The sequence below is a fragment of the Theropithecus gelada genome, chromosome 11 (assembly GCF_003255815.1).
Source record: "Theropithecus gelada isolate Dixy chromosome 11, Tgel_1.0, whole genome shotgun sequence".
In the NCBI taxonomy this organism is placed as follows: domain Eukaryota; kingdom Metazoa; phylum Chordata; class Mammalia; order Primates; family Cercopithecidae; genus Theropithecus; species Theropithecus gelada.
Genome location: NC_037679.1, coordinates 6,564,481 through 6,589,894, shown reverse-complemented (window position 1 = coordinate 6,589,894; position 25,414 = coordinate 6,564,481). Strand labels below are relative to the sequence as shown.

Here is a 25,414-nt window from a genome sequence, read left to right as displayed (position 1 = left end):
CATTTCCCTAACTGGGACCATCAGCAGGACAGTCCAGGATGGACACTGTCAGTCACTGAGCAGTCTTCTACAAAATCTTACCAAATATGTCTCTCTAAGGGATATTTGTTGGTTGTTCCTTGTACACACCCACACCCTATCTGTCACCTCCTCTCCTCTTCTCCCACAAACATTACCTGGTTTCCTGTTTGGGGAGTCACTCTCTCCCTGTGCTGGGCCATGAGACTGGGGTATGATTCTCCTCTCCCTAGTTCCAGGGGTGAACTGAATCCAATAAATATATTCTGTACCCCCGGTTCTGATGATTGGTTCAGGATACAGTTCAACATAGCCAATAACAAACAATGAAACAAGAAGAGACATTTTCTGGGGCTTCTGGCAATGCCGGCTGCTTCTGCAGGAGATTCCTGAAGTAGTTTTTTGTCTCCCAAATCTTTCTCCTTCGATGGACCTGTATGAGGAAGAATATAACCTTGGAGCTGCTGCAGCCATCTTGGAACCCAGAGGACAGAGTCTGCCTGAGGATGATGTTGCACCAAAGTAGCAGGAACACACACACACACACACACAAACACACAGAGACAGAGAGAGAGAGAGAGAGAGAGAGAGGGAGAGAGCAGAAGAGGAAATCTTGTATTCTAGAGCAAGCTGTCCCTGAATTTTCTTCCACTGTTCAGTTATATGAGACAATATATTTTATCTTTTAAGTCAGTTTGAGTTGAGTTTTCTGTTGCTAAGACACAGTTACCAAATTGATAGTGTCTTTGTTTTCTGAGTCCAACAGGGATCTGAAGGACCAGAATCTCAGTCTCTCTGTCTTTCTCTCCCACTAAATACACACACTCCTTAAGAGAAAATATTAATTCTTAGATGCTTTGAAGTCACTACCATTTATAAGAAGGAAGAAAACATTTTTCCAAGTGCAGCATAGTCCATAAGGAATTGTTGCCCACAGAAATGTTAGTCTCTCTACATTGTTATTCACAGCTGTTTTAGCACATTATGTTCATCCTCACCTCAACTCTCAATTTGTGCACTTTAGACTTAACTGGAATAAGAAATGGAGCTGTGAGCCACTGACTTCTTAATGGCTGCTCCTTAATCTCCATGGAAGCTAAGTTAAAGCTCCAAAATTATAATAATCAGGTAAAAGCCTGATTAGTTTTCCTATAAAGCCTACTTTTTGTTTGAGGAGGCTGAATGGAGAGTGTTTTTTATTTTTTAATACTTCTAGTTACACTTATTTCAGAATTCAAGATGAAATAGGGGTTTAGTCACATCTCCTAGAAAATTGTGGGTTTTGGTTGATACTATCTCTTTTTATCTATTAACAATATCAGTCCCACTTCTACTGTCTTAATACTCTGCTAAAGAAAGGAAATAGGAATTTTCTCTTGACATAGGATCTGAAATTCTTGCCCTTCTACTGTTTTCATATTCTGAATTGCTTACTCTTAAGAATGAGAATGCAATTCAAGGACAGCTTTAGTTTCCCCAAAGAGCCTTGGGAACGTATTAGAGACCTGAGTTAAAAATAATTCTGCCGGGCGCGGTGGCTCAAGCCTGTAATCCCAGCACTTTGGGAGGCCGAGACGGGCGGATCACGAGGTCAGGAGATCGAGACCATCCTGGCTAACATGATGAAACCCCTTCTCTATTAAGAAATACAAAAAAACTAGCCGGGCGAGGTGGCGGGCGCCTGTAGTCCCAGCTACTCGGGAGGCTGAGGCCGGAGAATTGCGTGAACCCGGGAGGCGGAGCTTGCAGTGAGCTGAGATCCGGCCACTGCAGTCCAGCCTAGGTGACAGAGCGAGACTCCGTCTCAAAAAAAAAAAAAAAAAAAATTCTCAAAGTGTCATGTTTTCAAATTATTTTACATTTGCTATTTGGAGGGCCTGAGAAAGATGTTCCTATCTCACTTTAATAGAAAGGTCCTACTTCAAGAAAAGCTTTTGTCTGAATATTGGGGGAAATAATATAAAAAAAGGAACACATTTACATCAAACCAATTTGCAATGTTATTACATATTATCTGTAAGTAGAGTGGCAATGTAATATATTGTAGAAACCAACACATTTTGAGGATAACTCAACCAGACTTCTATACTGGCCCAGAGGAGCAGTGGGGACTGAGTTTACTCTCTCACCAGAAACACTAAATAATCAAACAAAATATATGAAAAAACAGTTTTCAAGACATTGGACATCAGACAATGGACAGGGATGGGAAACAAATGAAGTGGGCTATGATTGTCCCATATTACTGCCTGGAGAGTTTCTGGTCTATGTCACAGGGAGCGGGGACTGAGATGGAGCCAGGTGGTCTCCCTGAGTTGAGTATACTTCTCTGGGAGGGTAGGAAAGGAAATTGGAGTGGGCAGGGCTGAATGCTAAGGAGGAAACAATGAGAGAGAGAGAGAAAGAGAGCGCACCCTGGGGACCTTCGGAGGGTCCCCCCTGTAATCATCTGACTACTGATCAGTGCATGGAGTTGATGAAGAAACTCAAGGTCAAGAAACTACCACCTGAAAAGATTCAAAGGAATTTCTGGAGCTCACATAATGCAAGCAATGGTTCTTGTTCCTGTCAGCCAGGGTGGAAAACTTCTTCATTCTTGAGGTATTGGGTAGAGTACTCAGAAGAATTTAACATCAGTAGTGGAGTATGGTGTTCTTCTAGTCCCTCCTAATAAAGCTTAAAAGCAAGACCTGAAGGACTCAAACTGTTTACAGTACTTTAATTCTATCCCAAAGCGAAGTTTAAGAATTTTTATAGGAATAATATAAAATAAATATAAATAATAAAAATATCCAGCACTCAACAAGATAAAATTCACAGTGTTTGGCACCCAATCAAAACTTGCCAGCATACAAAGAATAAGAAAAATAGAACCTTGAATGAGGGAAAAATCCACCTATTGACACCAACTCAGAACTAATATAGAACCAGTAGACCAAATATTAAAACAGCTTTTATTACTATTTTCCATATGTTCAAGAAATTAGAGGAAAGATTTAACATGCTAAGTTAAAAAAATCAAACTTTCAGATATGAAAACTACAATGTCTAAGGTGAAAAATAGAGTGGATTGGATTAACATCACTTTAGACACTGAAGAAAAGAAGATTAATGACTTGAAAAACCGATATAAACTATACAAAATTAAACACACAGAGATAAAAGACCAAAAAAAAAAAAAATAAATTGAAGAGATCCTCACTGAGCTGTGGGAAAACTTCAAGTGGCCTCATGTATGTGTCATTGGAGTCCCCAATGGAGGGAGGACAGAAAAAATATTTAAACAAAAAGACAAAAATTCCCGAATTCAATGAAAACCATCACCCACAAATCCAAGAAACTCAACAAACCTCATGTATAAGAAATATCAAGAAAACTATACCAAGATACATGGTAATCAATTTACTTATAAACAGTATTTTAAAAAAGTCTTAAAAGTAGTCAGAGATAAAAGAAACATTTAAGGAAGTCCTTCAGGCAGAAGAAAAGTTACATCAGGTAGAAATATGGATCAACCAATGAAATCAGGAGTACCTGAATTGGAAACTATATTGATAAATATAAAATACTTTTTTTATTTATTTAAATCTTATTAAAGATAATTAATTTTTTATAGCAAAATCAGCAGCAATGTGTTGTGGGGTTCCTAACATATGAAGAACTAAAATGTATGGCAACAATAGCACAAAGATGGGTGGGAGGATATAGAAGTATACTGTTCTAAGTTTCTTATGCTACATGTGAAGTTGTATGATATTGAAGATAGACTGCATTACATTAAAAATATGTAATTCCTAGAGCAACCACTAAAATAACCACAAAATTGTACAGCTAACAGCTTAATAAATTGAGTAAAATGGTATCATTAAGAAAAACTCAATCCAAAAGAAGGCAGAAAAAAGAAAAGAGGGAACAAAGACAGATGGAACAAATAAAAAACAAATTGCAAGATAGTAGCTGTAATCACAATCATATCCTTACTCACAATAAAAGTAAATGGCCTAAACACCACAATTGAAGATAGTGACTGTCAGATTGTATTTTTTTTTTTAAAAAAGCAAGAGCCAATTATATCCTGCTTCCAAAATAAAGATAAATAGATTAAAAGTAAAAGGATGAGGTTTAAGATACAGGCTTGAGCCATGCCATCCAGGATTTGCAGCAATTAATGTAATCAATTCTTCAAGCTAAAGGAAACTCATTAATGAGAACTCAGGTGCCCCGTCAGCCTGGAGCAACCCCATTCACTGGATATCTTTCAGTAGAAACTGGACAAGGACAAATGTAAGAATGATCCAAAATTAGAAAAGATCTTAAAAGACTGAAATTATTTCTATATTGACATAATAATCATGTGCAAATATGAACTATCAAAGTGTAAAGAAAATGTTTCTGTAGGCACGGGTGAATTAGAAAAATACTTGTACAAAGAAACAGAAGTTTTGTCTTGTAGATTAAGATAATTGATCAAGAGCATCTACACGTGGATGCTAAAATTCAATATATCTTTGATAGAAGTGGATATTTTTATGTAAGGGATAAAGAGAATAAATTAATTCAGATTTGTATGAAGAAAGGAGACATGATAACTGTTCCTCAAGGGATTTATTACCACCTCATATTGGATATAAAGAACTATGTAAAGACAATGAAGCCATCTGTTGGAGAACCAGTATAACCATATGTAACAGACCAACTGACCAATTTGTTGCTTAAGGATAGCTCATCAACTTTTGGGCACAAACAACGTAATGGTGCTTTCTAGAAATGAATGGATTCTTTAGAAAATCCCAAATGTGACAGTTAAGCAGAAATGTAGTCATTTTCACTTTGCTTTATCAGCTTGAAGCTATATTATTTTTCCTCTGTTAGATTGCTTGAGCAGTTTTTTCTAAATTTTTTTATTTTTTATTTTATTTTTAATTTTATTACACTTAAAGTTCTGGGATACATGTGCAGAATATGCAGATTTGTTACATAGGTATATATGTACCATGGGGGTTTGCTACAACCATCAACCCTTTATCTATGTTAGGTATTTCCCCTAATGCTATCCCTCCCCTAGCCCCCCACCCCCCGACAGGCCCCAATGTGTGATGTTCCCCTACCTGTGACCATGTGTTTTCACTTTTCACCTCCCACTTATGAGTGAGAATATGCGGCATTTGTTTTTCTGTTCCTGTGTTAGTTTGCTGAGAACAATAGTTTCCAACTTCATCCATGTCCCTGCAAAGGACATGAACTCATCCTTTTTTATGGCTTCATAGTATTCCGTGGTGTATATGTGCCACATATTCTTTATCCAGTCTATCATTGATGGCCATTTGGGTTGGTTTTAAGTCTCTGTTTTTGTGAATAGTGCTTCAATAAACATATGTGTGCATGCATCTTTATAGTAGAATGATGTACAATCCTTTGGGTATATAACCAGTAATGGGATTACTGGGCCAAATGGTATTTCTAGTTCTAGATCCTTAAGGAATAACCACATTGTCTTCCACAATGGTTGAACTAATTTACACTCCCACCAGCAGTGTGAAAGAGTTCCTATTTCTCCACATTCTAACTAGTGTGAGATGGTATCTCATTGTGGTTTTGATTTGCATTTCTCTAATGACCAGTGATGATGAGCTTTTTTTCATGTGTTTGTTGGCTGCATAAATGTCTTCTTTTGAGAGCTGTCTGTTCATATCCTTTGCCCACTTTTTGATGGGGTTGTTTGATTTTTCTTATAAATTTGTTTAAGTTCCTTGTAGATTCTGGATATTAGCCTGTTGTCTGATATATAGATTGCAAAATTTTCTCCTATTCTGTAGTTTACCTGTTCACTCTGATGATAGTTTCTTTTGTTGTGCAGAAGCTTTTTAGGTTAATTAGATACCATTTGTCAATTTTGACTTTTGTTGCCATTGCTTTTGGTGTGTTAGTCATGAAGTCTTTGCCCATGCCTATGTCCTGAATGGTATCACCTAGATTTTTTTCTAGGGTTTTTATGGTTTTAGGTTTTATGTTTAAGTCTTTAATCCATCTTGAGTTAATTTTTGTATAAGGTGTAAGGAAGGGGTCCAGTTTCAGTTTTCTGCATATGGCTAGCCAGTTTTCCCAACACAATTTGTTAAATAGAGAATCCTTTCCCCATTGCTTGTTTTGTCAGGTTTGTCAAAGACTAGATGGTTGTAGATGTGTGGCATTATTTCTGAGGCCTCTGCTCTGTTACATCGGTCTATATATCTGTTTTGGTACCAGTACCATGCTGCTTTGGTTACTGTAGTCTTGTAGTAGTTCGAAGTCAGGTAGCATGATGCCTCTAGCTTCGTTCTTTTTGCTTAGGGTTGTCTTGGTTATATGAGCTCTTTTTTGGTTCCATACGAAATTTAAACTATTTTTTTCTAATTTTTGAAGAAAGTCAATAGTGGGAATATTGATGGGAATAGCATTGACTCTGTAAATTACTTTGGGCAGTATGGCCATTTTCATAATATTGATTCTTCCTATCCATGAGCATGGAGTGTTTTTCCATATGTTTGTGTCCTCTTATATTTCCTTGAGCAGTGGTTTGTAGTTCTCCTTGAAGAGATCCTTCACATCCCTTGTAAGTTGTATTCCTAGGTGTTTTATTTCTTTGTAGCAATTGTGAATGGAGTTCACTCATGATTTGGCTCTCTGCTTGTCTATTGTTGGTGTATAGGAATGCTTGTGATTTTTGCACATTGACATTGTATCCTGAGACTTCGCTTAATTTGCTTATCAGCTTAAGGAGATTGTGGGCTGAGACGATGGGGTTTTCTAAATATACAATCATGTCATCTGCAAACAGAGACAATTTGACTTCCTCTTTTTCTATTTGAATACCATTTATTTCTTTCTCTTGCCTGAGTGCCCTGGCCAGAATTCCAATACTATGTTGAATAGGAGTTGTGAGAGAGGGCGTCTTTGTCTTGTGATGGTTTTCAAAGGAAATGCTTCCAGCTTTTGCTCATTCAGTGTGATATTGGCTGTGAGTTTGTCATAAATAGCTCTTTTTTTTTTGAGATATCATCAATACCTAGTTTATTGAGAGTTTTTAGCATAAATGGGTGTTGAATTTTATTGAAGGCCTTTTCTGGATCTACTGAGATAATCACTTGGTTTTTATCATTGGCTCTGTTTATGTAATGGATTACATTTATTGATTTGCATATGTTGAACCAGCCTTGCATCCCAGGGATGAAACCAACTTGATCATGGTGGGTAAGCTTTTTGATGTGCTGCTGGATTTGGTTTGCTAGTATTTTATTGAGGATTTTCACATTGATGTTTATCAGGGATATTGATCTGAAATTTTCTCTTTTTGCTGTGTCTCTGCCAGGTTTTGTTATCAGGATGATGGTGGTCTCATAAAATTAGTTAGGGAGGATTCCCTCTTTTTTTATTGTTTGGAATAGTTTCAGAAGGAATGATACCAGTTTCTCTTTGTATCTCTGGTAGAATTTGGCTGTGAATCCATCTGGTCCTGGGTTTTTTTTTTTTTTTTTTGGTTGGTAGGCTATTAATTACTGCTTCAATTTCAGAACTTGTTATTGATGTATTCAGGGATTCGATTTCTTCCTGGGTTAGTCTTGGGAGGGTGTATGCATCCAGGAATCTATAAATTTCTTCTAGATTTTCTAGTTTATTTGCATAGAGGTGTTTATAGTATTCTCTGATGGTAGTTTGTATTTCTGTGGGATCAGTGGTGATGTCACCTATATCATTTTTTATTGTGTCTATTTGATTCTTCTCTCTTTTCTTCTTCATTGATCTGGCTAGAGGTCTGTCTGTTTTGTTAATCTTTTCAAAAATCCAGCTCCTGGATTCATTGTTTTTTTTAAAGGGGTTTCCGTGTCTCTGTTTCCTTCAGTTCTGTTCTGATCTTAGTTATTTCTCGTCTTCTGCTATCTTTTGAATTTGTTTGTATTTGAGCAGTTTTTAGTGGAATAATAAAATTGATTTTGTCATAAACTGTGAAAATGTGGATAAATCATGTCTGAAACTCATTAAGATTGAGACTAAATCAAAACTAGTGTTTTATTTAGTACAATGGTGTCCAGCCTTTTTGGCACAAGGGACTGGCTTTGCGGAAGACAGTTTTTCCCTGGGTGACATAGGGGGTTTCAGGATGAAACTCTTCCACTTCAGATTATCAGGCATTAGATTCTCATAAGGAGCAAGCAACCTAGATCTCTCTCATGTGCAATACACAATAGGGTTCATGCTCCCATGAGAATGCCACTCATTTGACAAGAGGCAGAGCTCAGGTGGTAATTCTTGTACACCCACTACTTACCTCCTGGTGTGTGGCCTGGTTCCTAACAGGCCACAGACTGGTACTGATCTGCAGCCTAGGGGCTGGGAACCCCCAGTTTAGTAGAACTGTGGTAATATATGCATTAACTGTGATCTGAGTCATAGCTTAATCTCCCAAATTATAACTACTTCGCATATTTTATGTGAATATTATTCTTAGCTTAGAAGTCAAATATAAGTCAGTTACATCCCTGTACTACATGTTATAATGTAGATAACAAAAGCAACCAAATAAAAGACACTTTCTAGCCCCAATCCCACAATTTCCTTGAGTCAAAATGTTGAGGAGAAAGCCTATTATGGGACATACTCTCAGTTACTTACACCTTTTACCTGTTCAAAATAAAATAATTGTCTCAGTTTTATGCAAATGAATGCTCATGCCTTAAATTAAGGTGTGTATAACACTCTTTTCTGGTTCCTTAAAGTTTCTTCTGCTTAGATTCCTTGTTTTAGAGTCTATGCCCTTCTGTGACAAATAGGTGGCGACAGCTTGGAGCAGGGTACCTAAACTAATCTCCCACAGTGATGAGGAGATATTTGTTTCTCAATATTCATATTTCAGAAGAGATGGGTTCCAAGACCTTGAGCAAAACATTTCTGGCTTTTGAAGCTGGCAAAAAGCTTACCTAACCTTTGCAAAGATTGATATACATGTCGAAGGAGGAGAGGAAGGATTCATAGATATTACGTTTCTTATGGAAATGCTTTAAAAAAGAGAGGAGGAGATGAAGTCTCTTTCCCTTTGGGCAACAGGGAAAATTCTAAATGTTTTTACTTACCTTCGCAGTACCCAGGAACAAGGTGGACATGGGGCTAATGCTGCAGAGAACAGAGGAGGCAGAAGACAGCACCAGGAATAGGTCAAGTATCAAAATCATCATGATATTACATCATGATATTAGGATTACAGTGGCTCATGCCTGTAATCCTAACACTTTGGGAGGCTGAGGCAGGAGGATTGCTTGAGCCCAGGAGTTTGAGACCAGCCTGGGCAACATAGCAAGATTTCATCCCTCTAAAATACAAAAGTAAACTAAATGTAAAAAGAGCAGTAATTGGATTGTATATACAGAGCTTTCCTCAGACTGTGTTAACGCCACAACAATTTAGAGAAAAAAAGTTGTGCAGAGGTCTGAGGCTGCCTATTCTTAGGTAAGAGTCCTTGATTTGCCCTGTTTTATTTTGTTCAGAAATAGTAAGCAGATCTAAATTTATGTACAAAGCATCTTCCATTCTAGAATTTTGAGAATTCATAAAAAACAAATCACATTATTTTAATAAATTTTACACCAAAAAATTTCACTGCCACACTCAATGTCCTAGAAAAATCAAGAGACTGCTAATCAAACTTTGTTTTGGTTCTTAGGCAAATATGATTTTGTTATTTTAAAAAGTTGAACATTGCCTGTCAAGAAATATCTCACAACTTCAAACATTAGAAAAATTACTTTTGCTTAACTACTTCATTTAGAAAGTATTTTCTGGTAAATGTTAATTGTTATTATACTATATACTGAAGAGAACATATCTTGTCACTCACTGCCTAAATACCAGGATAAGTTCACAAACTCACATATTTTTTAAGTAATAAATGTGCAGATAGTCCAGACAAACAGGAGATAGGATTTAAAAGTAAATCCTGGACAGTGCAGAGTACTCAGTGGGAACTCAATGTTGACTGATGGCAGATCATCTGATACAGTTTGGCTGTGCCCCACCCAAATCTCATATTGAATTGTAGTTCCCATAATCTCCATATGTCATGTGAGGGACCCAGTGGGAAGTAATTGAATCATGGGGGTGGTTGCCTCCATGCTGTTCTTGTTATAGTGAGTGAGTTCTCACGAGATCTGATGGTTTTATAAGGGGTTGTCCACCCTCTATGCATGGCACTTCTCCTTGATGCCGTCATGTGAACAAGGATGTGTCTGCTTCCCTTTCTGCCATGATAATAAATTTCCAGAGGCCTCCCCAGCCATGCTGAACTAACTGTGAGTCAATGAAACCTCTTTCCTTTATAAATTATCAGTCTCAGGTATGTCTTTATTAGCAGCATGAGAACGGGCTAATACACCATCCTTTGCTAGGACCTATGTAGTAAAAAAAAAAAAAAAAGCAAAAAACCTTTGAGCAAAATACTTAAAATGTAAAATAAAAGTTAGATGGTAGAGCTACTTTTGATTATTTTCTCAAAGAACATTTGTAATTTCATTCCAAATTCTGCTTCTAAGGGACTAGAACTCACTGATTCTGTTACTCAAAGCCCAACATTAACTTTGAAAATAAAATAGGTCTTAAAATTTTTAAGCCAGGTGAAGAGAGATTCTGCACTTAATTTTTAATGAATACCACTCCTGAGAAAAATTTTTAAATGGAATAGGAAGTAGTGAGAGAGAAGACTGGAAACACGATTTGAGGCATATGACAAAACCACATTTGACACCAGGCTCTGTGGCACAAACTCTATTCTATGTAGAAAAGGCAGCTATCAAAGATTTTTCAATGAGCGAAAGAGGAAAAGGGTAGGAACAATATTTTAGGAATAACAGTCTGGGCTTTAGAGACCCCAAACCCTTGATTTCAGTTCTATGTTTAACTTAGGCATGGAAAGAAATTGGTCAACTATGAATCTCAAATGCATTCTGCTGTCTCACTTCTGCCAACCCATTAGGGCATCTTTACTGTATTTAAATATTCCGACTTCATGCCCATGTTAATATCCCTGAACTTGACACCCACCCCCTTGGTATATACTATATTTTAAATTGTATTTGCAAATCCTGCCATTTCTTTAGCTCCATTTAAGCCTCACCTCCTCCAAGGAATTTTTCTCATCCCCCATTTCCCACAGGCACCAGGGATTTCTTTCTTTAGATAACTCCAATAACTCTTAGCTGGGCCATTCTCATAATGTTGATCACAAACGGCCTTGTAGTATGGCCTTCTGCATGTGTTATCTCATTTCTACAGTGTCCTTGAGCCAAAGGACTGTGACTTACTTATGTGAATTGGACACAACTCCTACCCCAACATTGAGTTACACACAGTATTTCAGTTTGGTAGATTCTCTTCATTACTCTGTATGTTCATGCTATCTGTAATAAGGTAGCTTTAATTTTCTCTAAAGAAGATTATAATTCAATACTAAGGAACAAGTGATAACACTATATTTGCAGTTCCTCCCATCAAGAGGTGGAGTCTATTTCTCTACTCTTTAAATCTTGGTTTGGCCATATGACTTGTTTTGACTAACAGGACATTAGCAAGCATGGTATGAGCAGAGTCTGACAAATGCTTGTGTACTGGGACTTGTTCTTTACCTTAGTGCGTTTGGAACCCAGTTGTCATGTGAAAAAGCCCAGCTGGACACTGGAGACATGTGTCCCAGTCACTCGGTTACCACAGCTGACCACCAGACATGCAAGACCAACCCCTGGCCAATCTGCCAATCTTCCAGCCAGCTGCAATAGCATGAGTGAACCCTGGTGAGACTAGCAGGGGAACTGCTTAGTGACACCCAGGTGAAATTGCTTCACATACAGAATCATCAGCTAATAAATGATTATTTTTAAGCTTCTAAGTTTAGAGATGTTTTATTACATAGCAAAAATCAAAGCAGGATATTAAAAAATCTCGTTTTCATATATATTTGACAGAAAGCTTACTGTGCTTTAAGGAAGAGCATCTTGGGCCAGAATTAAATTCTAATTCCTTGATGAATCTAAGTAAAAACAAAGAAACAAGCAAACAAACAACAACGGGAAATCTACCACCCTGGCAAACTCATTAAGTCAAATTAACCAGGAGTTCTCAACTCCTGGGCCATAGACCAATACTAGTCCATGGCCTGTTAGGAACCAGGCTGCACAACAAGAGATCAGAGACAGGCGAGTGAGAATTACCACCCGAACTCCGCCTCCTGTCAGATCAGCAGTGGCATTAGATTCTCATAGGAGTGCAAACCCTATTGTGAACTGCACATACGAGGGATCTAGGTCGCACGCTCCTTTTAAGAATCTAATGCTTGATGATCTGAGGTGGAATATTTTCATTCCAAAACTATCCCCCATCCCCTAGTCATGGAAAAATTGTCTTCCATGAAACCAGTCCTTGGTGCCAAAAAGGTTGGGGACTGCTGAAATAAACTGTTAGATTCCATCACTAAATGACAGGAACAGCTTCTTCCCTGTCTTCCTAGAAGGAAAAATAGAAATAAAAGCAGTCTTCTATTTTATTTATGTGCAAGAAAAGGATAGAATTTCAGCTTCCCATTCAGCTGATGTGATTGTTTCTTTTTGACTGTAAAATGCTTTAACAACAGACCACATAAACAGAGCTCACAGAGTCTAGGCACTAAGCCAAGAGCTCCTCATAGATGATCTTGTTAAATTCTCCCTGTGATTCTATGAAGAGCACTGCTCTGATGTTCATGTTAGAGGCGAAGAAATTGGATTTCAAGTGCTTGAACAACTTGCCCAAGAGAATATTTAACTAATAAAGTTGTGAAACTGTGATTCAAACCCAGGAAGCCTAGATTCTTAGTCAAGAGTTTACATTCTTAAAGAAAGTGCTATACTACCACCCAAGTAAAAAGCTAAAACAAAACACCTTATGAGGACTGCTTTATATTTTAATATCCTACTTCGGATAATAATAAGGGATAACTTCACTTTCATTTCAACTGTAACTCATAAACCTTGGAGCTAAAAAGAAAAGGTGTAATCATTAGGCTACTTTCATATCGAGTACTGTAATTTTCCACTTCCCACTATTTTAAATTATTACCATTGTCTCCATGTGTAAGAGTTTAGTCATAGCAAGGAATAATGTTTCTTTACAGTAATAAAGCCCTTGTGACTATCAGACTATCAGAGAAAAGGGTCTCTTCTGTTCCAGAAGAATCACAGTAGAATTCGAAAGCATGAGATTAAGGGAGTTTAAGAGGTTTACACATCCACACAGTACCCATAAACAAAAACCTGAGCACCATAGAATCCACTTGTAGTTCAAATTACTAAGTGAATCAGTAAACTCGCGTATTTGAAGTGCTCTGTCTATTATAAAGTGCTATACAAATGTTGATTGTTTTTTCTAAATCAATTCTTCAGAAGTGTAGACATTATAGGAAAATAAGATGGAAAGGCTGTAATGCTAACAGAGATTACACTTTATTGTTGATTGTATTATGAGATTCTGCTTTATGGCAAATACTCCTGGGAATATGTTTAGCCACCTTTAGTTCATGTGACTACCTGATGTCAGTCTAACAACCCTATTTGTGTGACAAACCGCATGCTTGAGTCAGTTGCAGAGCTCTATGTAATGTTATAAAACAGAGGTTTGGTTTTGTTTTTTTCCAAGATAATTGATTAGAGGTTTTCAGTGTGCCTTAGCTGCTTGGAAATAGCAAAATCAGTCATAAAGATCAACTCTATGGGCTTTAATTCAAGAAGGAAAACAGGAATCCACCAGAATAGTGAAGGACATCTCATCCCAGGTCCCAGAGAGGAGAAGGCGGGCAAGCTGCCCCGATGATGGCATTTGTCTGACAAAAGTGAGTGAAGCCCCAGAACGGGACAGGAGGAGGTAGAAAGCCTCCCTCTGTGATTCACCTTTGCACTGGGAATCCATACAACCCAGGCTAAGGAAGAGCACTTTGTTTCTCCAAAGCCTTGGCACCAACTTGGGGAGAGGCTTGGAGACAGTGAAAGGGAAGGACACCAGATAAAGCTGCAGGCAGTTTCCCAGGCCTGAGTTGGAGACTGTGGCACCATTTTTAATCTGGGTGCATAAAACATCAGTCATTATTTGGTAGCCTGGCACCATGGCCATGCAGCATTTTAGTCTTGGACTAGAGATTGGAGCACCTGCTCCGGAGCTGAGTAGGAGCCTTCACAGTCAGAATTGAGTGACAAGTATGGAAAAGAGCCAAGCTATAGGAACTGGAATTGTTCTCTCCCCAATTGCAGGTCTGGTGCAGGAGGAGAAGGCCAACAGCCAGTTTCTCCTTGGTGAGAAGATGTGCAGCCAGGGCCAGTTTGGGGACCTGGAACTGATCGACATGTGCCATTGCTGGGTGCCCCAGCCTGCTCCCCTGAGATTGTGATGTAGTAGAGCCCTTTCTGCTCCACACACAGGCTGATCTCCAAGCATTCAGAGCACTCACTCTTCTGGATCAGCATCCTGAGCTGCTCCACCTTTCCTGTGCACAGATTTGGATGCCATGGGGCCTCTTCTGTTCCATATCCAGGCAGATCTCCAGGCAGTTAGAGCACCCCCTTGATGGAATCAGCAGCTTGAGCCACCCTACCCTTCCTGTACATAGAATGTGGTGCAGCAGGGCCCTCTCCACTTTACTTCCAGCAGATCTCCAGGCATTTGGATCTCCCACCCACCTAGACCAGCAGCCTGAGTTGCCCAGTCATCCTACACATAGATTGTGGTGCAATGGTGCCATCTCTGCCCCATGTCCAGGCTGATCTCTAAGCATTTGGAGTGCATCACCTGCATAAGCAGCCTGAGCCACTCCACCCTCCCTATGCAGACATTGTGGTGGAATGACGCCCTCTAAACTCCATGCCCAAGCAGAGCTCCAGGCATCTAGAGCAGTCATTCTCCTGGATTTGGAATTTAGGTGACTGCATTCCCTGTGCAGAGAACTTGAAGCCAAAGAAGTTCCTCTTCAGCCCCAAGGCACACCTAGACACACCTCTGGGCACTTGGTGGCTGTGCTCTGGACCTCCCTTGGTGCTGGTGCTTGTGCCTGCCATTGGGTGACTTGTAAGCAGGCCTGATCTAGCCCCAACCATCTTTATCCCTCAGCTATGGTGCTGAATAGGGTGCTCAGGCCACTGTGAACTCCACAGATCTGCCATTTGCCTCCAAAAACAGAGACCTTCTCCAGTAAACAAGGATTAAACATATACCCATCTATGTTGGCCACATCTGGCTCTTACTCATTAGAACCATTAACTTGTCTGTAGGTTGAACTGCCCAACATAAAACTGGCTGACAGAAGTGCATAGAGATATTGAAACAAAGGCAAAAGATTCTACCCTACATTCTCTACAGTCATATCCCCTAGGGAGAGGGGGAAAAGGGAAGAAAATAGTAACGCAGGAAAAGAGAGAAAGGAAAAAAATCCTATCTGCATGAAAATAATGACAAAATTTAGAAGTGTCAGTGGCCTCAGATGAGAAGGAACCAGTGCACAAATTCTAGCACCATGAAAAATCTGAGTGCTGTGACACCATCAAAGGATCACACTAGCTATCTAGCAACAGTCTCTAATCAAAACGAAAACTCAGAAAGGAAGGATGAAGAATTCAAAGCGTGGATTACAAGGAAGCCCAATGAGATCCAGGACAAGGTTGAAAATCAACACAAAGAAACTTCTAAAGCAATCTAGGAAATGAAGGCAGAGATAAACATCTTAAAAACAAATCAATCAAGTGAGTTTTTCAACTCACTTAAGGAATTTCAAAATACAACTGAAACCTTTATCAATAGACTAGCCCAAAGAGAAAAAAAGAATTTAAAGCTAGAAGACTGATCTTTTAAACTAACCCACTCAGAAAATAAAGAAAAAAGAATTTTAAAAATGAATGAGATCTTCAAGAAATATGGGATTATGTAAAGCAACCAAATCTATGAATTAATGGCATTCTTAAGAGAGGAGAAAAAGTAAACAACCTGGAAAATATATTTGAAGGAATAATCAAATAAAATATTTCCAGTTTTGCCAGAGAGGTAGACATCTGGTACAAGACATCCAGAGAACACCTGCAAGATACTATACAAAATGAACATCACCAAGGAATATAGTCACCAGACTGTCCAAGGTCAATGCTAAATAAAAAATTGTAAAGGCAACAGAAAAGATCAGGTCACACACAAAGGGAACCCAATAAGGCTAACAGAAAACTTCTCAGCAGAAATCTTTCAAGCTACAACAGTTTGGGGGCCTATATTCAACATTCTTAAATAAAAGAAATTCCAAACAAGAATTTTATATTCCACCAAACTAAGCTTCAGAAGTGAAGGAGAAATAAAATCTTTTCCAGACATGCAATTGCCAAGGCAATTCATCACTACTAGACTGGCCTAGCAAGAGTTCCTCAAGAGAGGTCTATGGAAGAGAAAGAACAATACCCACTACCACAAAAACACACTTAAGCACATAGTCCAGAGATGCTATAAAGCAATTATACAATACAAACTACAAAGCAACCAACTAATGACTCCGTGATAGGATCCAAACCTCATATACTAATATTAACTTTGAATGTATATGGTCTAAACACCCCAATTAAAAGGCTAAGAGTGGCAAATTGGATAAAAAAAGGAAGAGTCATTCATTCTGCTGTCTTCAAGAGACCCATCTGACATGCAATAAAACCCATAGTCTCAAAGTAAAAGGGTGAAGAAAAATCTATCCCTCAAATGGAAAACAAAAAAGAACAGGAGTCACTATTCTTATATCAGATAAAATAGACTTTAAACTTACAGCAGTAAAAAAGGACAAAGAAGGGCATTACGTAATTATAAAGAATTCAATACCACAAGAAGACTTAACTATCGTAGATATATACCCCCCCCCAACATTGGAGCACACAGATTCATAGAACAAGTACTTTTAGACATACAAAAAGACAGTCACACAATAATAGTGGGGGACTTTAACACCCCCACTGACAACATTTGACGGGTCATCAAGGCAGAAAACTAACAAAGAAATTCTGATCTTAAATTTGACACTTGACCAATTGGACCTAACAGACATTTATAGACTACTCCACCCATCAGTCACAGAATATACATTCTGCTCATCTGTAATAGAGCATACTCTAAGATTGACCACATGCTCAGCCATAAAGCAATAAATAAATTCAAAAATTCAAAACTATACTAATCATACACTCAGACCACAGTGGAACAAAAATAAAAATCAATATCAAGACGATCTCTCAAAGCCACACAATTACATAAAAATTAAACAACTCTCTCCTGAATGACTTCTGGTAAACAATGAAATTAAGGCAGAAATAAAATAAGTTTGAAATAAATGGAAACAGAGATACAACATATCAAAATTTCTAGGATGCAGCAAAAGCAGTGTTAAGAGGAAATTTAATAGCTCTAAATACCTACATCAAGAAGTTAGAGAGATCTCAGATTAATGATCTAACATCACACTTAGAGGAACTAGAAAAGTAGGAGTAAGCTAACCCCAAAGCTAGCAGAAGAAAAGAAATAACTAAAATCAGAGCGAAACTGAATGAAGTTGAGACAGAAAAAATCCATACACAGAATCAACAAACCAAAAGTTGACTCTTTGAAAGGAGAAATAATGTTGATAGACTGCTAAGTAGATTAACAAAGAAAAAGGAGAGAAGATACAAATAAACACAATCAGAAATGACAAAGGTGACATTACAACTGATACCACAGAAATACAAAGAAGTCCCAGAGATTATCATGAACACTTCCATGTACACAAACTAGAAAATCTAGACTAAATGGATACATTTCTGGACACATACATCCTCCCAAGACTGAACCAAGAAGAAATTGAATCCTTGAACAGACCAATATTGAGTTTTGAAATGGAGTCGTTCATAAAAATCCTTCCAACCAAAAGAAACCCTGGACCAGATGGATTCACAGCTGAATCCTACCAGATGTGCAGAGAAGAGCTGGTACCACTTCTACTGAAACTATGCCAAAAAATCAAGAAGAGACTCCTCCCTAATTCATTCTTTGAAGCCAGCATCTCTCTGATACCAAAACCTGACAAAGATACAACAACAAAATAAGAAAACTACAGGCCAATATTCATGATGAACATAGGCAAAAAGAAAAAAAAAATCCTCAACAAAATATCAGCAACCAAATCCAGCAGCACATCAAAGAGTTAATTCACCATGATCAAGTAGGCTTTATTCCTGTGATGCAAGGTCGGTTTAGAACACACAAATCAATAAATGTGATTCACCACATAAACATAATTAAAAACAAAAACCATCTGATTATCTCAATAGACTCAGAGAAAGCTTGTGATAAAATCCAACATCCCTTCATGATATAAACCCTCCAGAAAGTAAGCATCAAAGGAACATACCTCAAAATAATAAGAACCATCTATCACAAACCCACAGTAAACATCATACTAAACGGGCAAATACTAGAATCATTCCCCTTGAGAACTGGAATAAAACAAGTATGCTCATTCTCACCACTGCTATTCAACATAGTAATGGAAGTCTTAGCCAGAACAATTAGCAAGAGAAAGAAATAAAAGGCATCCAAATAGGAAAGTAAAAATTCAAATTATCTCTCTTTGCTGATGATATGGCTTTATACTTAGAAAACCCTAAAGACTCCATCAAAAGGCTCCTAGTCTTGATAAACCACTTTAGTAAAGTTTCAGGATACAAAATTTATGTACAAAATTAGTGCTATTTCTATATATCAATAGTGTTGAAGTTGAGATCCAAATCAAGAACACAATCCTATTTATAATAGCCAGAAAAAAAGAAAGAAAACCTTATGAATACACCTAACCAAGGAGGTGAAAGACCTCTAAGAAAGAGCTACAAAATTGCTGAAAGAAATCAGAGATGAGACAAAAAAAGGGAAAAACGTCTCACACTCATGGATAGGAAAAAAAAATCAATATTATGAAATAGCCATACTGCTCAAAGAAGTCTACAGATTCAATGCTATTCCTATCAAACTATCAATCTCGTATTTCACAGAACTCAAAGTATTGTAAAAGTCATATTAGACCAAAAAAGAGCTCTAACAGCCAAAGCCATCCTAAACAAAAAGATCAAAGTTGAAGGTATCACATTACTCAACTTTAAACTATACTATAAGAAGACAGTAACCAAAAAAGCATGGTACGGGTACAAAAGTAGACACATAGACCAATGGAACATAATAGAGAACTCAGAAATAAACCTAAACACCTACAGCCATCCAATCTTTGACAAAGTTGGAAAAAATAAGCAATGGGGATAGGAGTCCCTATTCAATAAATGGTGCTGGGATAGCATCAAAATGCAAGGTCTGAAAAATACCTCAAACATTAGTCTTAGGTTTTACAATTGTGATGTTATCTAAAAGAGAAATTGGGGAGGTTACAAATCTTTTGACCTCTGGCTACATTACTCTTGAACCACAATTCTAATTTTGTGGCCAGTTTGTTAGTTTTACGAAGGTGGTTTTTATATCCAAGCAAGGAGAGGGTTAGTTTTGGGAAGGGACTAATATCTTTGTTTTTAAAGTTAAACTATAAACTAAATTCCTTCCATAGTTAACTTAACCTGTGCCCAGGAATGAGCAAAGACCATTAGCTTGTGAGGTTAGAAGCAAGGTAGAGTCAGCTATGTCAGATTTGTCTCACTTTCATAATTTTTCAAAGGTGGTTTCATTCCAGCTATTGTCACCTCTTTGTGTGTGTGTGTGTGTGTGTGTGTGTGTGTGTCGTTGTTGTTGTTTTGCCTATATGCATCTCCTTGCTTCCATTTTCACTTTGATACTTGTACGTGCCAGATTTGAGACCTTGGGTTGCCCTGAGAGGGAGAAAAGACATTTTTACTACCACATCCTGCCATCTCTGTGACTGGATATATAAGATCATTAGACAGTAACAGATGCTGAGGTGGCTGCGAAGCCTGTGAGCTTAAAATGGATTAGGATGAATAACCATAGCACCATTTGTTAGGGTTCAAAGCTTCAGGGCCCAGGGAAATTCGCTGGCGTGGAGAGAAGGAGGATAGCAGGCCCACCAACCCAGAGGTCAGTGGGCACTGAGAAGTTGCTGGTGGGTGCTCTGTCCTCTACCCCTCAGGTACTCCGCACCAAGGGGCAGAAGCTCAGAAATATGTGCAACCTGTTTCCTGGAGATAAATGACCCTAGGGATGATTCACACCTTATTTGCCTCCTTCTGCTCATTTTCATATTACCTGTCAGTTCAGATTCATATGCTGTTTGCTGCTTAAAGCCTTATTTCCTAAAATAATGAGAACACAAACATTTTCTATACTTTTCCAGTGTTACGGCTGTATTTATGGGCTTATTTTATTTTATACCTGTGGGTAGAGTTCAATTATATCCCTGTCTTTTTCAGATATATAAAAAATAGGGCTTTCTTTATGATTCAAGATAGCTCTCTACAATGACAAGAGCAGGGAAATAAATCAAAGGGATGAGAAAAATACTCATAGAGAAATGATGTTCTGGACAGGAGGGTCCCCATTTTATGAGCATCAGAGTAGATGGATTTCACCTAGGTCTAGAGGGGAAACAAATGGGCTGATGGCTTGTGATCTCTCTCTCTCTTTTTAAAGAAAACATTTGCTGAGTTCTTAAAGTACACAGTGTTTCTGAAGACAACTGTGCAATATTTGGGGTACGAATACAAGCACAGAAAAAAACAACAAAGCAATTATTTTTTATTCTGTGAAGTCTCTTGGGATACAAAAAATATTTGCTTTTTCCTCAACACGATTTATCAAGATAAATCCATTTGGATTACAACATGAGAGAGAAAGAGAATTATTCAAGCCAATTAAGGCTAAGGAGAAAATTAGGCATCAAAAACTTTTCTGTCATTCTGTCCTCCTAAAATAGAATGTTAGATAAAAAAATCTCTTCAAGAAAGCATTAAATACAATGTAGAGAACTTAAATAATGAAATTGGGAAAAAACAGTGAAGCCCAATATAATCCAATATCTGGTTATCAGTAGGATGAGAATTGTAGAACTGACTTCACAGAGTTTTAAATGTTTAACATCACAATGAACCAAGGATACAGTAAACAGTGCCCTAAAGTCTAGGGAGGAGTTGGGATACATTTTCTCCAGCTATTACTATTACAGGTGTAATACAGTAGACCATTCACCTTGTAAAAATTAAAATGTTACAGGTAAGGCTAAATTCTTTTCTGTCTACTTCCTCAAATCCTAGTGCCCTCTGCACAGGAAAAATTTGTGAGCATTCTTGAATATATTTACTCATGCAGTTACAAACATTTAGTACATGTAGAAAATATATACTATTTTGGGGAAATATGTATTTTTAACAAACACAATGATTACATTCTATATGTGTAGTTTTGCAACTGCTTTTTTCCCTCAACAGTCTGTGTTCAAGATCTTCCATGTCAGTATGCATAAGTGTATCTTATTATCCACTTAAACATCAGCTGTTGTAAAGATGTGCTTATTTGGCCATTCTTGTATTGGTGGACATTTAGCGTGTTGCCAATCTCACTCTTACATACCTTGAACATAGAAAACAGAATTATCAGAACATAAGATATGCCCCATATAGAATCCTGTTAGCTGGCTATGAGAATACACATTTACCTATACTCTCTGCTACAGCTGATAATATCAAACAATTTTTTTTTTTTGCCAACCTGAAGGGTATAACAAGAGTAAGTGATTGTTTAATTTTCATTTTCTTGATTTCTAACGGAATCGAGCATTGTTTTCTATATGTTTAATGCCCTATTTGTGTTTCCCTTCTGTGAATTGCCCACTCAGGTTTTTTTGGTCCATTTTTACATTAGATTGTTTGTACTTCCTTCCATTTTTAGAGAATTTTCCTCTGTCTATCCAAAAACCAATATTTTATCTATCATATGTTGATACATCGTCTCTTAGTCTTCCATTAAAAAAACTTTCTGTATATTATTCGTCATATTATAAAAGTTTTATTTTAAAGTAGTCAATTTACCAATTCTTTCTCTTATGACTTAAAAAAAATCCTAAGAAGGATCTATCTACTCAATTTCATGCATGCATTTTCATTTATTTGTTTTGAACACTTTTATACACTTTTTTTTCTTTTTCTTTTTTTTTTTTGAGATGGAGTCTAGCTCTGTCGCCCAGGCTGGAGTGCAGTGCCGTGATCTCAGCTCACTGCAAGCTCTGCCTCCGGGGTTCACGCCATTCTCCTGCCTCAGCCTCCTGAGTAGCTGGGACTACAGGTGCCTGCCACCACACCTGGCTAATTTTGTTTTTGTATTTTTAGTAGAGACGGGGTTTCACCATGTTAGCCAGGATGGTCTCGAGCTCCTGACCTCATTATCTGCCCACCTCGGCCTCCCAAAGTGCTGGGATTACAGGCGTGAGCCACCACGCCCGGCCAAACACTTTTATACACTTTTTAATCTTACCCTAGGATTTTAATCTAGTTGTAATTTGCTTTGTAATTAGCATGAAAAAATGATATATTTTATTTCTTTTTACCAATGGATACCCAGTTGATATAACACCACTTATTACCTAATTGTCTACCTACAGATTTGAAATGTCATTTTTAGCGTATACTAAATTTCCATATACAGTATATGTGTACTTTCTGTTCCATTGCAAAGATCCGCTTATCTATTTTTACTTCAGTACTATATTGCTTGTTACTCCACCTTATAATAAAGTTTGGTTTTAGAAATTAAAGAACTGGAATTTATTTTTTATTTCCAAAATTACCTTGATTACTGCTCTGCATTGACTCTTACATATTAATTTTAGCATGATACTGCTAAGTTATATAAAAAATAGGTTGGGGATTTTTATTAGAATTGCATTGAATTTACAGATAAATTTGTGGACAACTGAATGTTTACAAATATTGAATCTTGTCCCTCATAATCTGATATACTTTTCAGTAAAAATTTACAGTGTCTTGTACATTTTTGTAAATTCATGTGAAGTACTTTATAGTTTTGTTGTTGTTGCAAATGGCATTTTAAAAATTACTTTTTTTTCAGGTGTATAGGATAGGATAGGATAGTACCTTTTACATCTTTTTTCATAATAGAACTTACTCTTTTCAATGCTGAGAAAATGTCTTTAAAGCTTTAGAAGGGTGGACAGAAATGCATACAAGCATTTTTTTCATCAAGATGTCAGGTCTCTTCTCCCCAGTGTTTGAGTAGCCCTGGAGTTGCCTCTTGCTCAAATTGTTTTAAATGCAGCTTCTGCTGCTCCTCTGATCTCTCATATGAAGGTGTTCTGACATTTAAATCAAACAAGGCCAAATAGATATCAATCTTACATGCACTAACCTTAAATGTAGATATATTTTTAAAACAAACCAGTAAATACATATTGAAAACCTTTTATGCAAGACACAGTTACTGTGAAGTATATAAAGATGAATAAAATGTTTCCCCTATGCTCGGGTGCTTACAACAGAGTTAGCAGTGGATGTGTTTTGAAGTTCAGTGACCACAAATTCAGTAAGATAATAATAATAGCTAACACTCAAAGAATGAGCATTATATGCCAGAAATACGTATTACTTTAATCTTTATGAAATGCCCATGCACGGGGCATTATTATTCTCCTCATTTTAGAGATGAGTCCTCTTTGTATAGGAGTATATAATAAAGAATTTGGGTGACTCTTCCTGTGTGACCTGAGCCCCTTCCCGGTCCCATTGTCTCCTGGAGTCACAGCCTCTCAGCCATTGGTGCCATATTGTCTGCCCTGCTTGTTGGAGAGGGTCTTGCCAGAATGCTTTTTGCCTGGCTGCTGCAGGGCAGCCTCTGGACACGGGGAAGGACAGGGACACGAGGAAGGACTGGGACATAAAACAAGAGAAGGATGCTTCTCTTGGGGAGGCTGCGGTTCTGGGAGGCAATCAGGGAGTCAGTGGTAAACTTAACCCTGGACCTTCCAGGCAGGAGCTGTTCACCAAACCAGAGCATCTTCAAGAAAACAGTGGACATTTGATTTCTAAAACCAAAGACCCACAGGAAGCAGCATGGAAACATCTGTGACAATTCAAGAGAATATGTTCCTGCTCGACAGATTTCAGACACAGAAGCTCTAGTTACCTTTGAAACTGGTAACTTGAGTTATTCTGAAGTTTCAAGAAATGAAAGACTTGAATCTCCTATAGCAGAATGGGTATTCTGGAAAAGGACAAGAGACATCTGCTAAAGCAGCTACATGTTTTGCAGAGAAGTTGCCTTCTAGCAACTTGCTCATAGACAGAGCCAAAGAAGTGAGCCTAGCACAATTGGACTTAGTTGACTATGAGAACTGGGAAATGTTGTCTAGGAACTCTTCTAGGGGAGATGTTGGTTTCGGTGGCAGTCTTGAGGCTCCAGGGTTAAACCTAAAGCAGGAAATGGATAATGGCAGAAGTACTCTAGTGGAAGAAAGAGTGCACAGAAAACAAAGAGGGTAGTAGCAATATCTTCAGAGTCTCAGCAAGTTAGTGTCAGGTTCTAGATCCATTATATCACAAGTACTGATGTGCAATTCATTGCAAACTGGAAACCATGAGGGTCTTAGAAGATGGAATACTTACATCACACCTTACTATTGCAAGGGTGCATTCTAGACTCATATTGTTTTCCTGCCAGCAGGTGCAGTGGTGGAATGGAAGTTTGTGTTGGTAGAGAATGGGAAAGTTATCTGCTGGGAAAAATGCTGCAGTGGATTCCTAGAGAATGGCCATGAGGATAAAGTGGTTCACGCATGGTGGGGATTCACTCATTGAGTTTGCCTAGTATTGCAGAGGCTGTAGAAGAGTGTGGGAGATGCTGAGGTTGTGAAGTGCACTGAATAATTTAAAATAAGATAAAGACAGTGTGACTCCAAATTCAGCCATCTGAGTTGTTTTAGATTTGCCAGTGGCATTTGTCTAATGTGCAGAAAAAATATATTAATATACACACACATGTGCAGATAATGCTTCCAGTGAGTATGGACTTTTTGTCCCCCTCTAGTATCATTGAATGATGAATTTGTACTGAATCATGATTACTTTAGGGTTTGATCTTCCTGGGGAGTGACTTGGCTAAGCTTCAGGTAAGGACTGTGGTCACGGAGCCAAAAAACTAACCAGCTGCAAATAAACTAACCAGCTGGAGCAAAGAAACTAACCAGTTGCACAGGGTTCAAACTTGAGCCTTTGGGTGATCCTTAGACCACGGTAGCAAAATAAAGCTCACTCAAACATAGCTGATCTCCTATTGATACACTTTGAGAAACACTCTTTACTACATGCACATTTTATATTAAAAAATAATATGGAACTGT

General features: G+C 37.9%; 1 pseudogene; it reads left to right on the top strand.

Annotated features, from left to right (window-relative positions):
- LOC112634197 overlaps nt 1-24,872 on the top strand; it is a 106,302-nt pseudogene extending 81,430 nt beyond the window's left edge.
- Nucleotides 24,873-25,414: the final 542 nt, after the last annotated feature.